The sequence below is a fragment of the Leopardus geoffroyi genome, chromosome C3 (assembly GCF_018350155.1).
Source record: "Leopardus geoffroyi isolate Oge1 chromosome C3, O.geoffroyi_Oge1_pat1.0, whole genome shotgun sequence".
Classification (NCBI taxonomy): Eukaryota; Metazoa; Chordata; class Mammalia; order Carnivora; family Felidae; genus Leopardus; species Leopardus geoffroyi.
The window spans coordinates 21,957,231-21,978,584 of NC_059338.1; the positions used below are offsets into that span (position 1 = coordinate 21,957,231).

The following is a 21,354-nucleotide window of genomic DNA, read 5'->3' on the forward strand; positions in this document are numbered from 1 at the left end:
AGCCACAAAGTTTGTAGTAATTTGTTAAAGCAGCAATGGGAAAGTAATGTATGATCAAACAGTAAATTTATCATTGTTTTCATTGTTATAATATTTTAAGGTAGAACTAAAACACTCCTATTAGTAAAATGCCATTTTTATATTGTATTTCACATTAGATTTCATATAAGAAAGGGGTCCTTTTTTTAAGGTTAAAAGTACAATTTTTTTTTTTAATTTTTTTTTCAACGTTTTTATTTATTTTTTGGGACAGAGAGAGACACAGCATGAACGGGGGAAGGGCAGAGAGAGAGGGAGACACAGAATTGGAAACAGGCTCCAGGCTCTGAGCCATCAGCCCAGAGCCCGACGCGGGGCTCGAACTCACGGACCGCGAGATCGTGACCTGGCTGAAGTCGGACGCTTAACCGACTGCGCCACCCAGGCGCCCCAAAAGTACAATTTTTATATAAACAAGGCTCAATAGAACTAGCTGATGAAGATTTTAAGACTGTTTTCTCTTTACTAGTCAACTTGGGTATTCTTAAAATAACTTTATAAAATGTTTCTCTTGTTAAGAGATTAACTACCAGAATAATGTTCATTGTTAAACATATTGTCAAACAAAAAGATGCTCTCAAACTATAAAACCTTTCTTGTCCACATATACCATTAATATATTTGTGTATACCCATCTAGTTTTGTGAAATGTTTATTATAACTGTTTCTTCCAAATTGTAATTATAGTATAAGTATGATTTTACCTGATACCAAACACTTCATAAATATTTTTCATATTATTAAACATATTCTCTCTAACACACTTTTTTAAATGTTTATTTTGAGAGAGAATGAACAAGAGGGGGAGGGGATGACAGAGGGAGAGAGAGAATCCCAGTCTCATGAACTGTGAGATCATGGCCTAAGCCGAAACTGGGAGTTGAACACTTAATCAACTAAGCCACCCAGGCAACCCTCTATAATATACTTTTTTCTGACATTTAAAAAATTATTTGCGCCTGGGTGGCAAAGTCGGTTAAGTGTCGGACTTTGGCTTAGGTCATGATCTTGTGGCTCTTGAGTTCAAGCCCCGTTTTGGGCTCTGTGCTGACACCTCAGAGCCTTGGATGTAGTTGCTTCAGATTCTGTCTGTCTGTCTCTCTCTCTGCTCTTTCCCTGCTTTCCCTCCCTCCCTCCCTCTCTCTCTAATATTAAAAAAAAAAAAAGTTATTCCTAGTATAGGTGTACAGTATAGTGACTCAAGAATGTGGTATAGAACTAAAAAATTCTATACATTATTCAGTGCTCATGATGATCAATGTACTCTTAATTCCCCCACATATTTCACCCATTCTCTGCCTACCTTCCCTCTGGTAACCACCAGTTCTCTATATTTTAAGAGTCTGTCTTTTTTACTTTCTTTGTTACTTAAATTCCATGTGTGAGTGAAATTATATGGTATTTGTCTTTCTCTGACTGGATTATTTTGCTTAGCATTATACACTCTAGATCCATCCATGTTGTTGTAAATGGCAAGATTTCATTCTTTTTTATGGCTGAAGAATAATCCATTATATGTATACACACCACTTCTTTATGTCCTTCATTTATCCATGGACACTTGGGCTGCTTTCATAGTTTGCCTATTGTAAATAATGCGGTAGTAAACATAGGGGTGCATGTATCCCTTTGAATTAGTGATTTTGTGTTCTTTGGATAAATACTGTAGTGCAATTACTGGATCATAGGGTACTTGTATTTTCAGTTTTTTGAGGAACCTCCATACTGTCTTCTGCAGTGGTTGCACCAGTTTGCATTCCCACCAGAAATGCACGGGAAATATGGAGGGTTCCTTTTTCTCCATATTTTCATCAATACTTGTTTCCTGAGTTTTTGATTTTAGCCATTTGATATGAGGTGATAACTAATTGTGGTTTTCATTTTCATTTCCTTTACAAATGATTTTGAGCACCATTTCATGTATCTGTTGGCCATCTGTATGTCTTTGTAGAAATGTCTGTTCTTTCTTTAGCCCATTTTTTAATTAGATTATTTGTTTTCTGGATGTTGAGTTGTATCTGTTCCTTATGTATTTTGGATACTAACCCTTCATTGGATATGTCGTTTGCAAACATCTTCTCCCATTCAGTAAGTTGCCTTTTAGTTTTGTTGATTGTTTCCTTTGCTGTGCAGAATCTTTTTTGGGTGTAGTCCCAATAGTTCATTTTTGCTTTTCTTTCCATACTAGAAAGATGTTGCTACAAGCAGTGTCAGAGAAATTACTTCCTATGCTCTCTTATAGGTTTTTATGGTTTTGGGTCTCATTTTTAGGTCTTTATTCTACTTTGAGTTTATTTTTGTGTATTGTGTAAGACAGTGTATTGTGTATTGGTCTGGTTTCATTCTTTCACATGTTGCTGTCTAGTTTTCCCAATACCATTTGTTGAAGAGCCTGTCTTTTTTTTCCATTGCCTGTTCTTTTCTCTTGTCAAAGATTGACCATATAGTTTTTGGTTTCTTTCTGGCTTTCCATTCTATTCTCTTGATCTGTGTGTCTGTTTTTGTGCCAATACCATATTGTTTTGATGACTGCAGCTTTGTAATATAACTTGAAGTCCGGAATGGTGGTGCCTCCAGTTTTGTTTTTGTTTTTCAAGATTTCTTTGGCTATTGGTGTCTTTTGTGGTTGCATACAAATTTTAGGATTGTTCTAGTTCTGTGAAAAATTATTTTGGTATTTTGATAGGGATTGCATGCAGTGCATAGATTGCTTTGGGAAGTGTAGGCAAAGACATTTTGACAATATTTGTTCTTCCAACCCATGAGTGTGGAGTGTCTTTCCATTTCTTTGTGTCCTTTTCAATTTCTTTCATCAGTGTTTTGTAGTTTTGAGAGTATATGTCTTTCACCTCTTTAGTTAAGTTTATTCCTAGGTATTATTTTTAGTGCAGTGATAAATGGGATTGTTTACTTAATTTGTCTTTATGCTTCATTATTAGTGAATAGAAATACAGTGGATTTCTGCACATGGGTTTTGTATCCTACAGCTGTACTGAATCCATTTATAAGCTCTAGTAGTTTTTTGGTGACGTATTCTGAGTTTTCTGTATATACTGTCATGTCATCTGCAAGTAGTGAAGATTTTACTCTCTTCTGATTGCTTTTGTTAAGATTTCCAGTTCTGTGTTGAATAAAAGTGCTGAGAGTGGACATCCTTGTCTTGGTCCTGATCTTAGGTGGAAAGTGCTGGTTTCCCCATTGAGTATGTTAGCTGGGGTTTTCATGTAAAGCCTTCACTATGTTGAGGTATATTCCCTCTGTACCTACTGTGTTGAGGGTTTTTATCATGAATGGATGCTGTATTTTGTCAAATGCTTTTGTTGCATCTATTGAAATGATCATGCAGTTTTTATCCTTTCTCATGTTGATGTGATGTATCACATTGATCAATTTGCAAATATTGAACTACCTTTGTATCCCAGAAATAAATCCCACTTGATGGTTTTGAATGGTTTAAAAATTTTTTTTGTTAATGTTTATTTTTGAAGGAAAGAGAGACAGAACGTGAGGGGGGGAGGGGCAGAGAGGGAGGGAGACACAGAATCTGAAGCAGACTCCAGGCTCTAAGCTGCCAGGACAGAGCCCGACGTGGGGCCCAAACTCACAACTGCGAAATCATGACCTGAGCCGGTGTTGTGATCCCCGTGGTATTAGCGAACCAGTATAGGGCTTCCTTGGCCTTGAGTGTAGTCATTATAGGCATTTGCCAGAGATGCGGGAGCACTAAACTGTAGGGTGCTTTTCCTTTGTTGTCCCTGAGAAGCTTTGTCGGTGGGAGGAGCCTGAAGTGAGACTAGCCGTCTGCCCCCAGTCTACTGCTGGGGCTGCAGTCTGAATCCTGCCTGTGTTTAATCTCCTCTTACCAGCACAGGAGTCATTTGGAGTTAGGCTAGCCCCTGTGGGTGCTGCTTGCACACTGCCAGACTTGTGGCCCTGGTTTGAATGGGCTCTGGCCAAGAGTGTATTAGAAAGCAGGACACGTGGTACTTATGAGGTTTGCACACCAGCAGAGAGGTTGTGCTTCTGAATCAGCCCAAGTGTGCAATTTTAACAAGGCAGGTCTTTCACAGGTGGGGGCCTGCTACCTCTAGGACTGAGGCCTCACAGAGTGTACCTGTTGGGAGTTGGAGCGTTGGGAAGGTTTGTTTTGGTCTTAGTAGGAGGGTACCTTCGGTACCAGGACTGAAGAAAGCCTGACTTAGAAAGGGCAGATCTGCCGAAGCCTAGCACTAGGGAGGGGTTTGGTGTAAGACAGGGAGGGTCAGCCCTGTGCTGGTTTCCATAGGTGGCCTTGTGTTTATGTGGTGGGCTGGGGGAAGGAGATGGCACCTGCCAGCCTCTTTGTTCTTGGGGAGTCTCCCAGCAATCTCTGTCCCTCTGAAATGAGTAAACTATTCTTCCTCCTTATGCCAGATGTTTCTCAAACTGGGGCTTCTGTGTTGTATCTTTGAGAGCTGTTTCTTGTGCTATCTCTTTGAGGGCCTGGACTGAGCTGCTTCTTGGCTACCTGGCTCTTCCAGAGCTGAGCCTGCTGTTACTTAAAGTTCCAGTTTTTAAGTCCCACTGGTTGTAAGAACTCAAGAAATTCAGCCCCTTTGGTTTTCAAAGCAAATGATACGGGGAGTCGTCTTTCCTGTGTGGGCTCACTGGCGTGAGACTGTTTCTCTTTCTTCCTCGGGTTCCTGTGGATAGACCCGTGGGGTCCATTTAGCTCTTCACCATGTCTCTGCCTGTCTTACCCTCTTCATGTGGCCTCTTCTCTACATTTAATTGTAGAGTTTGTTCTGACAGTCTTCCAGTAATTTTCTTGGTTATTTATACTGATGTGAGCATTAGCTAGTTGTACCCATGGGCACAAGGTAAGATTAGGGTCCTCCTACTTGGCCATCTTCCCAGCCTTCTGTAAATATTAATAAGGTTTTATCTTTGCTTTTTTTTCTTTGGTGAATTGTCCATTTTGTGTTCGGATAGTTGGCAACTTATTAATTTATTTTAGCTCTTTACATACCAAGTGTGTTAACATTATTTCATATTTTATCAGTATGTTTTGCCTCTCAACTTTGATTTTTTTTTTTTTTTGGGAAAAGAAGCTTTGTACTCTTATATAGCCAAATCTATCAATCTTGTTTTTAAAGATTCTTCCTTGGTAATCTTAAGTAGAAAGAAACTGCTTATCCAATATATGGTAAATGTTTGCCAAATTTTATTTAGTATTTTGTTTTTGTTTTTATTTTAGCTTATTTTTTAAAATGTAGTGTAGATGTAGTTTTTTTTCCCCATCTAAGTAAATAAGTGTGAATTTATTAATTTATATATTCAGATTTACAATGCTAGTTTCATATCACAGTGTCCTATGATTTCTTTTATATACCAGGATCTTATTCTTATTAGGCTCTTTATTTCATTTGTTTGTCCCTTAGGCTAGTATTTTTATCCTACTCCTAAATAGTATTTTGAAAAGTTTTATAGACCCTTGAAAAGAAGTATACTCAGTGCTTATAGGGCTCAAAATTAGACCTCTTAAAGATAAGTGTCTATTAAGTCATCCTTATTAGTTATAGTTCTCTAATTCTCTGTATCCTTATTTTTTCTGACCCCGTGGTCTTTGCCTGACGATGGCATGTCCATGCTTCTGTCTGCTTTTTAAAAGCATTTGCTTTGTGTAGTTCACTGTTAGGGTGTCTGATAAGTAGCCATTCAGGCCAAATCATTTTTATAGATTGCATTTGTATTAATATAAAACAACCCTCTTTATGACAGAAGATAGCTTTGCCTTGAATTTGACTCTTTCTGATATGGGTATGGTCATACATTTTATTGTTCCACCTAATATATCTTTGACTTTCCTCTTGCTTTTCATTTTCTGTGTATTTTTGTCTTCAGTTGCTGCTTGTGAGTGATATTGTTGTTTACACATTTTTTTTAAATGGCCTAATTTTTGTGTGTGTATGTTGTCTTCTCTATTTTATGTTCTTAAAATAATAATATGGCACCTTTTTTGGCCTTTTGTTAGACTGTACTTGGTTACCAGCCAGTGAGACTATAAGTCAGTAGCATAATATACAGTCCTAGCAAATAAGAACTCTCCCATATACGTTAGGTCACAGTATTTCCTGGGCAGAAACCTTATTTCTGAGCCTTTTAGTTAAAAAGCTAGACCTATGACAACCTGTATCTCTACCTCGAGAGCAGTTTTATGTTTACGGTCCTTAGTCCTATGCCACTGTCAGAGGCATCCAACGAGTGCGCCTCTACTGGATTGGGGTGCAGTCTTCACTTTCCTCCTTACTGTCTTTTTCTGATACTTAACAATTTAGTACAGAGGAAGCTACAGTTTGCAATGTGCATTCCTTTCCTCCTGTGTGGGGTTTTGGTACATTACAAACACTTCATCCCAGGATGCATCAACCATGGTTAGCACCTAATACTTCCTGACTTACTGATTTCTCAAGGGTAAAGTTATGAATTTTAAGTGAAGTGAAAAATAATGCCTTAGAGCCCCTTTCTCTGGTTGTCTGAAAAATCTGTATACATGGGTACAAAGATACAGTACCAAGCCTAGGTGTTGGCTTTGAGTGTGTACTTGGAATAACGTCTTTATGCTGTAGAGCATGCATTGGAGTTAGCTACTGAAAATTTTCATTATAGCTTTCCAGATTTCATAATTAGATAATCTTGGGGGGTATTTCAACAATAGGTGTGTTTTCACTCGTTCCTAAAACAATTACTTACTGTATTAAACCACACTTTTTCTGAATCTTTAAATGTATTTTACTAAATAATTCCTAACCAGGCCTCATCGAAAACTGGCACTTGGCCCTTCTCACGTTACCACTATACCTGGATGATTAGAAGAGTGGTCTCCCCATATTTTCTTCTCTCCCTAGTGAAGCTTGCCTTGTTTACAGCTGCCAAGTTAATGTTCTAAAATTCTTGTGGCTTTTACTCCGTGCATCCACCCCAGTTTGGCACGGAAGGCTGCCATCATTTGATTTCAGCCTTTTCCTATGATGCTTTTCTGTTGTACCAGATTGTACTACTATCTGTGCTGTGACATTCCTGTTTTCTACTCCCATGTCTTCACGCCTTGTTCTCTAGCTGGAATGTAGTTCTTTTTCTGTTGCTGCCAGCTGTAAAAATGCCTTTCTGGTCTTCTCTGCTGATCTTAGCAGAACCTACAGAACCTGATTTCTCGGTTGCACACAGACCATTTTCAACTTTGCTGTTCTATAGTGCTCTGTTCTTGTGTGATTCTTGCCTTTGTGTATCTTGTGTTATTACTTGTTTACTCCGCTGTTTTCATCCAACATCTCTATTCCCTAACTGCCTGGTACCATTTTATAAGTAATTTGTTAGGTTGAAATTGGGACATTTGAAAAGTTTGACCAACTGTGACCATTAATTGCGGTTTCAGTAGTCACTTAGCCCCTGTGTGCTTCTGTGTGATGCCATAAAAAATGGAAGTGAAAATGGAGCTCACCTGTCTACTCTTCAAGGGTATGATTTTTGCTCTTTGACAGTTTTTCGTCAAAATGTTAAAATGAATTCTCCCCCTTCTACTCCATTAGCTACTGTCTGGTAACCTTTCTACATCCTAGGGTGGATTTTCTTATTGTTCCATTTTCCTTTTGTGCCCTGAATTAGCATCATTGCAGCATAAGAGCTTGTAAATCTCTTTTGGGATTTTGATCCAGTAAAGCTTATGGACCTTCTAAGATCTTATTTTAGACAAGGAAGAAATGAATTGTCTGGTCATTAAATTTGAAATTTTTATGTGAAAAGTCAAAGAATTTGTATAGTACTAACATTAGAAATCCTCTTTCCCCGATTCCAGGTATGTGGAAACACTGTAGTGGAGATTTTACAAAAAGTCCTCTCCAGGGCCTGGGGGATGAGCTGATACTCTGGGGTTGCCTGTTTGCATCCCCATAGCACACGACAAACTGTTCTCCACGTTTTAGTGCTTGAATCACTTCATGTTTTTTTCCTTTACATTCCCTTCTCTCATCCTCTGAGGAGACCCTTTATTCAGATTTTTTCTTCCTTTTTCGAAACTTCTGCATGCTTTTTATATTTTCCCCTGGTGCCCACGTTATTTTTCATTTTTCTTTTTAGGTGCAGCCGAAGACTCTTTGCAGAATTTCAGAAGTTCTCAATTCCAATGTTCTCATTAAAGAAAAAATGATAGAGCAAGTGCTTTGATGTATAAATCTTGCTGTTTTCTCTTTGGTACCCTCCCATCCTTTCTATGGGTTTTAGAGCCTACTTTCACGTTAAGATTTGAGTGTTGGCTATGTGTGTATTATTTTATCAAAATTCAAACTGATACCTATTTAATCCCTAAATGGTGGATCTATAGTAATAAACAATACATGTTAATAATTATTTTCATTGTTTTGTTAGTGATGGCTGCTCAACATCAATGTGCATCACTTTAGAAGATTTGATAAATTAGATGGTTTCTAATTAGGTAGCCTCTCCTCAGTGGATTGATTCTCTCTGATGGGAAGTGAAGATAGAGAACAGCAATGTTTGTTGTGGCAGGTATTTTAAGTGCTTCCTACATGTTATCTTAGTTCATGCCAGATGACATTTTTCAGATAAGAACATGGAAGCAAAGTGGTTGGGATATTCTTTTTATAACTGCTTGGAGAGAGTTGGATACAATATGAAAGGGGAAATCTACAGGAGACTGTATTGTATCAAATCTTTTTCTCAAGTTTATATACCTATAGTGGTAGGCCAGACATAATTATTTTAGGAAGTCCTTGACATTGTTTCCAAATTGTCTATTTTGCTTTGTTCATCACTATTGCCTAATAAATGGAGGCCAGGAAAGTGAAACTCCATTCACTTGACGTCTCAAATCATTCTTCTTTGGTCTAGTGGTTGCTTTTCTGTTGATGTAAACATACGAAAGTTGAGAAATCTAGACCACAGCCTGTCTTCTTTCAGACTGAGTCTTTTGGTTTAGTGTGTTCTCAGTGTGGAGACAACTCCCATTAAAATCCTCCAGGGGTGTTTTATCTGTATTCCTGGATGGCCCCTGATTTGTACTGGGCTGGAGTCTTGGTGGTCATTGGTGAAGAGTCTCTCAAAATGAATAAGCAGATTGTTAAAGCACAAAGAACACAGGTTTAGAAAGTTCCATCATCTCTTTTGCTCTATAATTAAGGGTGAAAAAAAAATTCAGTCTAGATATTCCTTGAAATGGTGATAGGACTGTATCAGCTTCTATAGATGGAAAATTAGCTTCTGTTCTTCACTGTTGACCTTGAAAGGGAAGGGAGATGAGAACTAGTATTAAATGAATGACTTTCTTGCCAGCCCCAGGGGCAGTGGGCTCTGTGATAATCGTCTTGAAGCAGGGATCTGAGTCAGGTAAGTCTGAGTCTGTCCTAGTCTGACCTATTCTTTGCCTGACCTTAGTTTTGGGATGCTACAAAGCATCAAGAAGCTGGGGTTGCAGGTAATCCTAATTTTGGTTCATTACCTGGCAGGTAGGAGAGAGGGTGGTAGTGTGGTGGTGGGAGAAACAAATACACAGATATTTCTCCTCCCTTCTTATCTCCTGATAGTAAGTTACTATTTCTAGGAATGTGTGTTTTTTCAGTACTTACAAAATTTTTTGCAGAATATCATTTATAATATCATTAAAAATATTTTAACTAATGTCCTCTTTTCATTTCTATTTTTTATTCGTACCTTTTTTTTCTGGAAGATTCTGTGGTCTTGATTTGAGTGCTTAACTCATTAATTCAGCCTTTTATGGGATATAAACAGTAAGGACTTTTAAAATTTCCTTGTGCTCTGTTTTAGCTGCATCCCCCAAATTTTGATATGTAGAATTTTGTGATTCTGTTTTAAATTGTTTTCTAAATATCTTTCTTAGTCAAGTTGGGCTTCCCTAAGAAAATACTACAGACTGGTGATTTAACCGAAATTTTGTCCTGGTTCTGGAGGCTGGAAGTCTGAGATAAGGGTGTCAGCGTGGTTGATTTCTGATGAGGGCTGCCTTCCTGCTGTATTATGTTATTAGGTATATGTATGTTTAGAATTGTATCTTCCTGATTGTTTGAGCAATTATAATTATACATGCATTTTGGCATTTAGTAATGCTTTTTTAAAGTATATTTGCTATTCACTTAGATACATGAGCTAATTTGGTTTACATATCTAGTCTTTTTCCATTCTAACAGTTTATTGGTCCTTCACTTTCCAATTTTTTGTCTTTTTTTTTTTTTACCATGTTTCAATTACTTTTTTCTTTCCATTTCTTCCCAGTGGTATTTATTTATAACTTCTATTCCTATTCTTAAGATATGTACCCGAGAAATCAGTACACTTAATTATTTAAAGTCAGACTTAAAATCAATATGTCTTATCTCCCAATAAAGGGCCTTTAATTCAGATCTCTTTGCTCTTGATGTATATCCTGTTTTGGTCTATGTTATTTCTATTCTGTTTTCCTTTTAACCCCACTCATCAGGCATTGCTACTGTTGTGTTACTCAGACGATATTGTTATGTAGGTTTATCCACACATCACTTCCTTTTTCTTCATTCCTTATTATATTTCAGACCCCGGGTATAAGGTTTATGTTCCATGCCCCCATCCTTCCTGTGATGGATGTCTTAGAGTCTCTTGGTACAGAACTTTATCAGGGTGATGTTCTGAAATACACCTCCTTCATCCTCTGTGGCCTCCTTGTTTCTTGATAAGATTTTGTTTTCTTGGGTAAACTGAAAACACATGTATTTTCTTCTTGCTAGTTTCTCAAATTTTTTAAAATGTGGTTTCCTTAAATGAGTAATAGAGGATTTGACATTGAGCTACAGAAAAACTTTGACATTAAACAGTTCTCAATCTAAAAGTATTTCACTGTTACCTTTTTCCACCTTAATTTCCTGACAGCATTTTGCTTATGACCTAACTACAAAATCTACTCCTAGGTAATCTCTTGAAGTGGTTCGATAACCTGTCCTAGCATGTCAGAAAATATTAAGTAATTTCAAAACATGGAGGTTTAAAAAAATTGAGAAAGAAGCTATTTTGACTTCTTAATACCTATGAGAGAAGCTTTTAAAATGCTTTGGATGTGTCTTTGTGCAAAAGTCCTGTTAAAAATGATGAAATAATGGCTAGACCAAAGTCAGTAAGAGCTAACCACAAATGATGAACAGTAATATCTGCTTTTAATTGAGGTGGCATAGCTAAATTGGCATTTTTGTACTCATTTGTATTCTTCAGACGTTTGACAGAGTACTACGGCCAACTGTAGGCCTTTTGGGCAGATATGGTGCTTACTTTTACCAGGGTTGTACACTGGATTACTATCTCCGCAGATATTCCAACAGTGGTGATACTCACCTAGTTTGCCTTTTTCACCACCAGAATTGTGCAATTTTGTTGTTCATTGTGGTCTGTCTAAATAGAGCAGCAGTATGAAGAACAGTAACTTTGTAACTGTAAAGATAACAAGATGTGACTTGAGAATGTTACATCCTATATCATACACTACATACTTCACTGAATCATAGACACACCCACACGTGCATGCTCACATGAAATTGGCAAACTTGAAATCATGTCCAACATGTTTCTGGTGTTAAATTTTAACATCTCTTCACCAGAGAATTGGTGTTACTTTTGGCAACTATGTCTCAGGGAGCTGTCTTCATTCTCGTCCATTTCACATTCTCTCTGCTCTTCCTTCTATATTAGCTTCTGCTGTAGTTCAGAGTGTGGCTTTTTAATACCAGATATTTCTTAATTCTCCACGTGGTTGGCTGAAAGCAAATTATAAGACAATAGTGTCCTTCCTTTGTTTCTGAGGCGGTGCTCTGCTGAAGGGTGGCTCTGTTTTCCCCAGGTGGCTTCCCTCTTTCTGGGGGGTGATGGTGGTAGATTCTCCTTGAGTGCTTTTACCCCCCAGGTAGTTGCTACCACATAAACCTAAGAGTCCTCCTCTTGCCTCCTATGACCAAGTAGGTGATTATATCTTTCTAATTTTAGATTCCCAAATGCTTGTTAACTTATCCACTCTTATTTGTTCTATCATTGTTCTTAGTGCTGTGGTTCCCAGAACCCCGGATACAAGGGAATGATGATTTTAGAGTGAGCTATTCAAAATGCAGTTCTGACCTCCTCATTCCCTGGCTTACTGTTAGAACACCTCTTGAGAAGGACCTATTAAAAAGCAGAAACTCACCATGACTCAGCCCCTGCTTTATTTCTCTAGTGTTTTCTGTTTTTCCTGTTTTTCCTGTCCTGACCAACCTTTGCATTTTATGCTGTAGTGCTTCTAAAATGGTTTTCACCATCTATCAGGCTGCCTTTAATCCTGCAATGTTTTCTGTTGGGAATGTCCTTTCTGCCCTTTTTCATCTAATTCCTATTCATCTCTGTAGTCTCAGTTTCTGTATCTTCATCCCTATGAAACCTCCACCTGGAGGCTCCAGACTTCACACTGAGTTAAGTAGCCCTGTGTGTTCCAGGAGCACGCGGGATTGTATGCATAATGTTGAAATGATAGACTTACAGGTCTTTCCCTCCCTCCACACAACATGCTTTTCTGGCATGAGGAGTCTCTCTTATTCACTTGTGTATATCCAGCCTTTCGCATAGTATGTGCATTAAAAATAGCTAAATATGTAATTTCTTACATAGATCTAAGTTGAATCTTATAAAAGACTCCCAATATCATCCAATAGGATCTTCAAATTTATTCACAGGATAACTTCAAAAGATGAAAATTTGCTCCCACTGAGGATATTAAATAGAATATGCTGTACATTTGGAAGGCAATGCGAAAGGGCAATTTTCAAGAATTTTGAATATGGCTTGCGTTGTTAAAATAAACCTCGTATCTCCCCCAGATGACCAATTTCAAGAAGTAAACAGCCATTTAGATGTGTGTTTGTTAAAAAAACCTAACAATTTTATGTTTTATCGTTCATCTTTTTTTATAGTTGTACCAACACTTGAGTCTAAGGAAGTGTGATTTGGCAATGTAAGGCTCCAGTGGAATGAGGCCAAACAGGGAGGAAAGGGTAACTTAAATTATTTAAAGATCTGTGAATTATGATCATAATAAAAACCATGAGTTTCCCTGAGGCTGTCATCAGAGTCTAACATCCATTCTGTGCTTTGTCTTTTGTTCTGTCTTAAATCCTTTCCTTCTGCGTTGTGTCTTTGGTTGTGTCTTAATGTCTTTTTTTCCCCCTGTTGGTGTGTGTGTGTGTGTGTGTGTGTGTGTGTGTGAGACTTTATCTCCTGCATTTGAGCAGGTGTGACATCCCCTACACCATTTAGGAAGACAGGGTTGTGTTTAAGAGGACAGGCACAGCTGAAGCATGTTATTAAATGAAGACTAAAAACTAGTAAGAATGTAAATCATCCAACAAATTGTTCATCATTAATTCTTGATGCCAGTTTGAGGCAGGAGAATAAAAATCTTTACCTCCTACCAAGTGCACTGTGAAAATTCTCAAATTTATTTTGATAGATCTATGTTGCAGTAAATCACACAGGACCACAACTCTTATAAATTAAACAAAAGCGTTACTGAGGATGGACTTAACAATAATAAGAGATACACTCAGTTTTCTTTTATGTTTTATGGTAGTACATAAATTTGCTGGTAAGAGACCTGGTTCTCAGTTATCTAAAGAAAGGAAACAGAAGATATCTGGCCAAAGTAAAGTTTAAAAAACCTATTTTCACGGACTTCTAGATAAATCCTTGCTTGTATGAGAAGATTCTGGTTGCTTCCTGAAGATTTGTAGGTTTCCAGTGACATTCTACAGCTGAGGGTTTAGTGGGGGAACTGTTCCATTAAGGCATAACTTTCCTGAGGTAAAACGATGCACACTGAGTTGAGAAGATACGGGAGTATGTGTGGGGTGTGTGTATGTGATTTTATGTCCCTTTCTGAGGGGACCGATGAACTTGCTGAGGCTATTGCAGTATGACACTAAGTGATTGGAATTGGGGGGTGGGTGGAATCAGTTAACTGGTTATTTTCTATAGCCCAAACAGTTCTTTTTTTTTTTTTTTTTTTTTTTTTTTTTTTTTTTTTTTTTTACCTGAACCTTGATCTAATTGCACTGATTAGACTTGTTAATGGAAGTTCTTGTACAAAACACCCATTGTGTATCATGGAGAGTATAGAATCACAAGAACGGTATAGAGTATAGTATAGTACTATAGAGTATAGTATATAGTATATAGTAGTATAGAGTATAGCATAGTATAGTATATGGTATATAGTAGTATAGAGTATAGTAGAGAGTATAGAAACCAAGAACTCATGGGTTTCCTTAGTGTAAAGACAGATCACTGGGTAGACTTTGGTAGGATAGCACCACTCACTGACTTTAAGCCTGCTGGAGAAGTGCTGGTGCCTCAGTTTTCTTAAACACAAACATCATTGATTGGATTTTCAGAGGGTTTTTAATCTGTGTGGTGTTCAGTTCAGAGTCTTTAATGAGAACTCATCTCATATGAGAAATCTAAAATGGAAACAGACTAACTGTATCACAAATTTTATCCTGCAGTGAAAGGAAAGCTCATGTACATAAAGGGAAAGCCCATCTTTTTTTGGTCTCCATTGTTGTTGCCTGGAAGAGAGGAGTGGAAGAGGTCATGTAGCAGTCAATGAACAAAATCATCTGTTATTTAAAATTTTTTTTCAATCTTTATTTTTGAGAGAGAGAGAGAGAGAGAGTGAGCGAGCGTGAGCAGAGGAGGGGTAGAGAGAGAGGTAGACACAGAATCTGAAGCAGGCTCCAGGCTCAGAGCTGTCAGCACGGAGCCTGATGTGGGGCTTGAACCCACAAACCACAAGATCATGATCTGAGCTGAAGTTGGACGCTTAACTGACAGAGCCATACAGGCGCCCCAATCATCTGTTATTTTAAATGTAGGAGGATTATGAGACAAATTGTGCCTTACATGAATGGCTTCCCCACGCCCCCCGCCCCCACCCCTGCACTGTAATTACTATCTGGGTGTTTGACCAACATTTCTTGAGTTTATTTTGGGGATTGAATACAACAGCAATGCAAACCTGCAACCATAGTGTAGTGCCCAGAGACCAAATTTTGTGTGGAAATAATGCACAACAGGGAAATAAAGCTGAGTGAGTGGGATGAAATCCTCTTTTCAGAAAAGTAATCTTTAACTTATTAAAGTTTTTAAACTCCTAAGTTTTTGATGAGCTTGTTTTAAAATCTGTGGGGGGAAAATTAACAGCCTAAAATGCTGACAGCATTAAAAAAACAGCAAGAAACACTTGATTCCTCAAAGACTCCTTCCCTCACCCCTCAAATAGTTTGATTTTCCTATTTATCTTCTTTGTATTTTGATAAAAAAGAAGAGAACCCTTTGAGAGGACAATTTTGAGGTCTTAATCCATACTTCTTTCCAGTTTATCTTTTACATTCAAAATAAACACCTTTAAAAGAATCCTTTTTGGTACTGGAGAGCTAAATGCTAAGCTTAGGTATCAGCAGCTAATTAGCTTCACATCTAGGGGGGATTGTCAATGAACTCCATCTCCTGAATATTTATTGAAGGATTTGTGAAGAATAAGCTATTTTCAGAAAACTGGAGCCTATTGCCAGTCAGTTGAATGGGAGGAGACATGTACACGGCCCATCACAAACCTGACTTAGAGATTCAAACAATAAAATTCAATCTCTGCATCGTAGTGAGAGCACGCCATCTCTGTCTCATGTTGAATGTTGTTCATTTCAACATCTTAACTGACTTCTCTTTTTGAAGAAATTGGACAACATGCTCTGGAAATCCTGTGCCAGTTCTGGTGTTCTTGAATCACACTATGGCTTTTGTCACCGTCTTTGCTGTTGTTCTGTGCCATCTTGGGCTAGGAAAGTGTGCCATTGTGTCTTAGGGAACCCTCAAAATGGGTGAACTGCTACACATAATCTGTAATTTTGGTGTGGTGGGACTGTGTGGTCTGTTACGGACCTCGTTAATGCCTAGAGTTTCTATACTGCCCTCCACCTCTACCCCTGCCTTTGCCAAGGCCACTGCTGGTATCTTCATAGCCTCCTGCACACTTCCCGCTGCTGCTTTGCCAACAAAATTGCCACCTGTTCCAGCACAACCAGTTGCACCAAGGCTGTCATAGCGTCTGATGCCAGCTGCCTTCAGTAGTGATGTTGCCAGTGCTGTTCTGTCCTCAGAGGGGCCTCTCACCTTTTTTTTATTTTAGCAGAAAGACCCAAGTCAAAATCACCATGAAAACCAACCTAGAACATACTTGTTCCCTGGGGACTCATGTAGCTCTAGTAGTGTACTTTGTATTTTCCTGATCTGGGAGCTGAGAATTCAGAGGATCTTGACATCTTAGATTTTCCATAATCCTCTTATTGGGCCATGTCCTGCTTCCTCACCAGTCTGAGGAAAATTGGTGAGTACGGAGAAGAGATACCCAGAGGCACAACCTTACCATCAATTGAATTCGATTAATCCCGAGTAAGCTTGAGATTCAAGTTTACTGGTGAGGAAAACAGAGTCCTTGATATTCCTCCTGCTGATTAGGGTGCAGGAAGAGAAGCACAAAAATAGGTAACATCAGTGTGTCCAGCAGGGGATCAGGGACTACATGCTCGAGCAAAACCAGGAATTCTTGGGGATTGTTTTTTTGGGAGATAAGTGGGAAAATTTTAAACTCAAACCCAAGTTCCTAACTTAAAGAATTCATGGAGATCTCAACAGTAGTAGAAAACCAGAAAGAGGAGTAAGTTAAGAGAAGTGCATTTAAACTTGCTAATTTTTTGTTTTCCATGGGATATAAGGATAAATATATCTGGGAGGAATCAGGAAATTCTTGGGGAGGCTAGGTTACATATACATCTTTGGGGAAAAAATAGAAGTGATAGAATGGGCAAGACTCTCAATTTAGGAAGGATAAGGTGGTAAAATATGAGGAGAGAAAGAGGGACTTAGATTTGTATGGAAGAAGGATGAAACCATAGGTAGAAAAATAAGAATGACAGAGGTAAAGTTGAGATAGTAATGCCATGGAAATGATTGGGGGAAGAGTGTTTTAGGAAGAAAGGAATGATGATCAGATCATGTGTAGACATCAAGAATAATAGCTGGTATGAAAACTGTTATTTGATAATTAATGTCACATTTCTTAGAGTTAGTTCATTAGAGTGCTGATAACCAAACCTCTATTACAGTGAAGAGCCAAGTTGATAATAAGGCAAACAGAGTGCACCCACATGTATTATGCAAGGTTTTAAAAATGTTTTATGGGATTTTTTTTTCTCAAGAGTGTGTTAAGGTTATAATCACACAATTGTGCAAAGATGCAGGGAGAAGAATGTTGACTGCAGCATTGTTGACAATAGTGGACAATTGGACAAGTGGTTAAAAAAATTAGTGTAACCAATACCAGAGATTTGGTTAAATACTCTATACCGTCAAATAAAATAGAACCATTTTAATGGTGATGAAGATTTTCTTTAATTCACATGGAAAATACTTGTCAGTGAGACCTACGTTTACAGTTTATGATCAATGTTTATTAAAGATATTATGTGTTGGTGAATACCTTTAAATGTTGGTTATTACTGGGTGGTGAGATAATACAGTTTTCTCTTTAACTTTCTATTTTGTAATTTTTAAGTAACAATGGTTACTATTATAATAAAAACATGTGAATGGATGTGAGACAATAGCCCGAAGAGAGATCAGTGACTAAATGAATTCAAGATGGAGAGGATTTGGGGCTTGGGAAATTGGGCACAGATCTAGTCAAGAAGAAAAAGGAAATGTGAGGGAGAAACACAAAGATGAGGAGGAATAACTTGATGAAGCAAGATTCTGAAAAAATGTGCAGAGGGCAGGGCTCAGGTTGGATTTAATTCCAGAAAGGAGGAAAATTTCTTCCAAAGTTCAAGGAAAAAGAGATCAGCTGACTAAAAATATGGAAACATTTTTATTTTGACATGGACAGATGAAAAATTGAGGTAGCACACGTGAGATGGACTAAAATTTTTAAGATGAAGTTCTGAGCTACCGGTAAGAGGATATGGAGACTTGAAAGAAATCAAGATCCTTTGGGATGCAGAATCACCATAGAGAAGCAGTGACGGAGGAAAAATGTGTGTATGGCTGCCATTGGACAGCCTGAATTTGCAGTATAAAATTTTAATGCCTTTAGGTGTTAATAGAGTTAAAGCCAGTCTTCTCCTCTATGTCAGCTTTAGAGTCCAGAAAAATGAAGGACTACTTCTGTGCTAATCACAAGTGATACTGAGCTGCTATTGATGCAAACGCTGTTTGGGAATAAAAAAAAAAAAACAAAAACACGTTGACAAAGCTAGATGAAAGCATAGATACTCTTAATCAAGTACAGAAACTGTGTCATCACAGAATACATTTTTTAAGAACATAGACCTATCATTCCTGATAGTAGGTATTTTATTAGGCTACTAAGTTCTTGGGATCTTCTGCAGCTTTTACAACCAAACTTGCTTGGCTGGGTTTCCTAGTTTTGCTTCCCACATATTTGCAACGTTTCATTAGCTTGAATTGGGGGGTGGCTTTGTCTCTTGACTTTGGAAGAATTGGTAGGAAGGGGGTTCTCCTGCCTTCCTTAATGGGATTCAGGTTAGGAACGTCACTCAAGGGCATTTTCAATATTTTTGAATTCTGTGGGGAAAATTAACCTGGTTTAAATATATCGATAGGCAGTTAATCAGCTGTTGGCGCACATTTTCATTTCCTGTCAGTTTATAACACACAGACTTTTCTTAGAAGTGCTGCATTGTAGAAGAGCTAAGACTGATAGTCTGAAGTCCATTCTGTGTTGTAAATGGAAAGGGGGCAGAGCGGGAAGCATAAAGATTAAAGGGAAGATGGAATGACTTTTTTCATCCCGTCAAATGACTGTTTATATTGGGCAATACTGCAGGCTTGTAGGTTCAGCTTGGAAGTTCTTCAAATCAGAGAAGCCATTTAATACATAATAGAGAACTGTACCGGCAAGTCATTTATAAAAATGAAAACATTTCCTATCTGCTTTTTCACAGAACACGTTTCTCACTTCTGAGACATGGCTGTTTTTTGCTCAGATCAAGGAAATACGAACTACTGGAGCTCCATGTTCAATAAATTAAAGACGTTAGAAGTGTCTATTTAGTTTGTTTTGATATATACATTTGGTTATAAACATTCAATTAAACACGCATTTATTTGTATCTGACAATCATTGACCCCTGATTACATATTCAGTTGGTGAGATTATACACTAAATCGAAGAGTCTGACAGCTTTAAATCATAAAGACTTCTAGATCCTGCTCCTGGCAACCGTCTTGGGCTGAAAGGACAAAATAAGTTTTTACACACGGTGCTCCTTTATTTTAATCGAATCCATTACTAAAGGTGTTACAATTACAGTTCTTGTTTTAAGTTTGATCATTTGATACCCAGGGTAAATTGACTTTCTCAAGGTCAAGAATGAGTTTGAGTAACTAGAGTAAGCATTTCCTTTCTGGATGGCAGCGTGGTCTGTTGTGACATCTTCTGATACTTTGTGCTAACTCTGCATTTTTTAGGACTTGGGCTTGTCTGAGAGTAACAGTGAAAGAAAAAGGAACAGGAGGCAATCAGGTGCTGCTACATGTAAGGATGTTAAGACGGGTTGAGAGAGGGCATAGCTTCAGTGTCTGCTTAAGTTAGTTTCTCTGAAGTTCACTTTTTTTTTTCTATCTGTAAAACAGGGTACCACAATAACTTCCTGTTAAGATTTTGTCATTTCATTTACCTCTCCTTTTCCCTCCCCCCTCTCGTACATGCACATATACATATAAGTCTTTCTAAGAAGTTATTAGGAAAAATAGTTTGCATAACTGTAGAAGAGCTGCTATTAAATGGTGAGGTCTTTGGTTGAGTGCCATATTAAAGCACTGAGTGAATTCAATCTTTTCTTAACGTCAAGACCACCAGAAGACTATTCCCCCCTCCCTTTGGTGGTGACTTAAACAGTAGCATTGTAAATGCAAGCTCTGTGGTAGGCAAATTGGTTCTGAAAATACAGTTCTTTTACTAAATGTTCTTCCAGCTTGTTTTATAAATTTACTTAGTTGGAATAGGAAAACAACTTTTTTTGTCGTTGATTTACAATGATTTCTTCGATCTCTGCGTTTATGCTTGAGAGATACTTTTTTTTTCCTTAGCGAAAGGGCGTCAAATATTTTTTAATCAACAGATTCATTCATTCATTCAATATAGGTATAATACCTCTTCTTTCAGGCACGTGTTAAACATTCAGATTTAAGATTTCGATGGCAAGGCAGTTGTGTAAACATGAAATGACTGTGCCCCCGTAGTCATAGCCATAATGAACCTATGAAAGGGCTGTTTAAACTAAAGAGTATATTGAATGACTCAGTCTGAGGAGTTTGAGAAGGATTCATGGATGAGTTGACATTTGGCTGAATTAAAGAATGAGCAAAATTTAGGAGTGGTGGGAATAATTTTTGAAAGAGTATAGTTTTAAAAAGCACAATATATTCAGTAATGCCAAATAATTTTTTTGTGATGTATAGGGTAAAATGAGATTACTGAAATGGATGAGAGTAGTAGGGCTATGGGTATAAATTACACTTAGTGAAAATTTTAAATTAAGTAGCAACTTATAAGGTACCATATAATTAGGTTTAGTTTCTTGGTTCCCCTGAAAACAGTAGACTTAAGTGTTTTTGGACTTTGATCTAGGACCTGACAAAAATAAAGATCTATTGACGATCGAATAGTATGTGTGTTTTATTTTGATTGGCCTTAGTTGGCAAATTTGGGGTATGGGGTGTACCTGTAAAGATTTATTAATTCATTGGGTATATTTGGTACTCTAACTAAATTATATAGATCAGGACACTAGGATGGGACTCTAGGCTCTGCCACTTACTATGTGACGAAGACTAGTCATTTAACTTCTCTGAGGGCTTACTTCTCTCAGTAAGCAAGCACAACCAATAATGTTTTGCTTGCTTACTTTGACTCTTGAAGTGTTCTTTACTTGAATCCATCCAGTGGATTGCATGGGCTGGTGAGAGCTAATGATGGCCATCTCTCTTCAGCTTCATGTTTAGTGATGTTCTAGTGGTAGCTTGAAATTGGACACAGTGGGAATATTTACATTACAGAAATGTTTAAACGCTATACCTCAGACATACCTCATTTATAAATGGAAAGCTGGTTTATATTCATACTACTCGTCCATTTTTGCATTGTCTGGCCTACAAATCAACGTTTAACTCTTACAATACAAG

At 37.8% G+C, this 21,354-nt stretch overlaps 1 long non-coding RNA gene across 1 annotated transcript; it reads left to right on the forward strand.

The window, feature by feature from the left end:
* The first annotated feature begins 15,966 nt into the window (after nt 1–15,966).
* LOC123585956 lies at nt 15,967–19,217 on the forward strand. The gene is made up of 2 exons (XR_006706504.1): nt 15,967–16,477; nt 19,113–19,217. It is a non-coding gene; the product is annotated as an uncharacterized LOC123585956 (long non-coding RNA).
* The last annotated feature ends 2,137 nt before the right edge of the window (nt 19,218–21,354 follow it).